Below are 1,695 nucleotides of genomic sequence, written 5' to 3'. Positions count from 1 at the left end.
AATTGCAGCAATTCTACGGGCTCAGCTGGTTCAGATAAATTTAAGGATTCAATATTTTGGTAGCATCAATCTAGATACCCCCAAACCATGTGTCAGGGTCTGATTCTGTCCCTGGCAGCATCCTGATTTTAACATAGCAAATGTGTCTCTATTTCTCCATTGGGAGTTTAATCATTTTTAGAGCTCAATAATCACTAAATTCCATTGGTTCTTTTTGTTGTTGTCTGGTTTTGTTTCAGGGTCAGGGGCTTGCCGTGTTGCCCAGGTTGGAGTACAATGGCATGATCATAGCCCACTGCAGCCTTGAACTCCTGGGCTCAAGCAATCCTCTTACCTTGGCCTTTCACTGGTCTTATAGCTACTACTTCCTCCATATTTCTCAAACATGAAACATCACAGCAGATTATATGTTCCCTTTTACAGGTATACCATCCCAATTCACACAACCTGGTGGAAGTTTTAACAATAACAGGACTGCTACCTTATGGGAGGGGGAAATCTGTGCTCCATCCACTCGGTGATATGGTCCTCACTGCCCACTGGGTAGTAACTGATCAAGCTCCCAAGTATCATCCTAATGCTCTGGTCTCTCTTCCTATCATATAAATCTTTCATCTTTTACCAAATATCATCTTAGTCCCAACTTTCTTGGATCACTCCCAGTTTGAAGTGTTGCAGTCTGAGTTTCCCAGGAGGCAGATTCCAAGAAAGAGCTTTGTATGCAGGATGCTTATTAAGAGGTATTTTTAGATTAGGATCTGTGTAATGAAGTAGATGTGGGCAGAGGGGAACACTGAGCTACAATGCAGGCTCAACAGCAGAGAGCCAACCCCACAGAGAGATCTGGAGTTAGAATGACCCTTCCCAATTGTCCCAAATTGGGGTGAGAGAGTCAGGTTTTTATACCCTCTTTGGTCAGTTACTATAGGCTACCACAGAAAAATTTGTGTCCTTGGGTAAGGCAGAGATTACCTGAAGCAATCCCTGAAGGGCTAACAGCTGAAGGCAGTCTGTCAACATTTCTCCCAGAAGCTCAGTCAACAAGTCTTTTATTGAAATGGGAAATGGGCTGATACATCACAGCATTCATCACAGGCACCGCCTCTTTACATTAAAAATTGCCAATTAAAAGTAAAGCGTTAAGAATTTATCATGCCCTTCCTATACAAATTGTATTTCAGATTAACCAAATAGTCATGGTTGATGAGGGTAAATTCTATACAGAATGATCCAGTTAATAAATTAGAAGAAATTATGAGATTCGACTATCATAATTTTGCAATCGTAATAAAATATTTTTTCAGACAATGAAACCATAAAGTAAAAGGTTGGTGGGGAAAATTTATAGTGGAAGCTTTGGGCTGCCTCCACCTGAAGTCACTGATGAATCTGAACATGTCTAAGTGTTGCACAGGATGTATTCTCTGATGTGATGCAATGGGAACTATACAGGACCATCTATGAGCATTCCTACTTAGAAAACATTGTACTAGACTCTAAGTCTCTAGAGACAATTTATGGTTTATAGCTAAGTAACACTTTTTCCTATAAGAAGAGGAGCAAGTGAAGTAACATGAAGCAAACAGAAAAATGAAAATGTAGGGCATTCAACAGTCCAACTGTGTTTGTTTCTTCAACAGCTCAAGGGGTTGGGCATGGTGGCTCACAACGGGTTGGGCACAAGTGCAGCACTTT

Source organism: Cebus imitator, unplaced genomic scaffold, assembly GCF_001604975.1.
Source record: "Cebus imitator isolate Cc_AM_T3 unplaced genomic scaffold, Cebus_imitator-1.0 Scaffold189, whole genome shotgun sequence".
Taxonomy (NCBI): domain Eukaryota; kingdom Metazoa; phylum Chordata; class Mammalia; order Primates; family Cebidae; genus Cebus; species Cebus imitator.
This window is presented reverse-complemented; position numbering follows the sequence as displayed.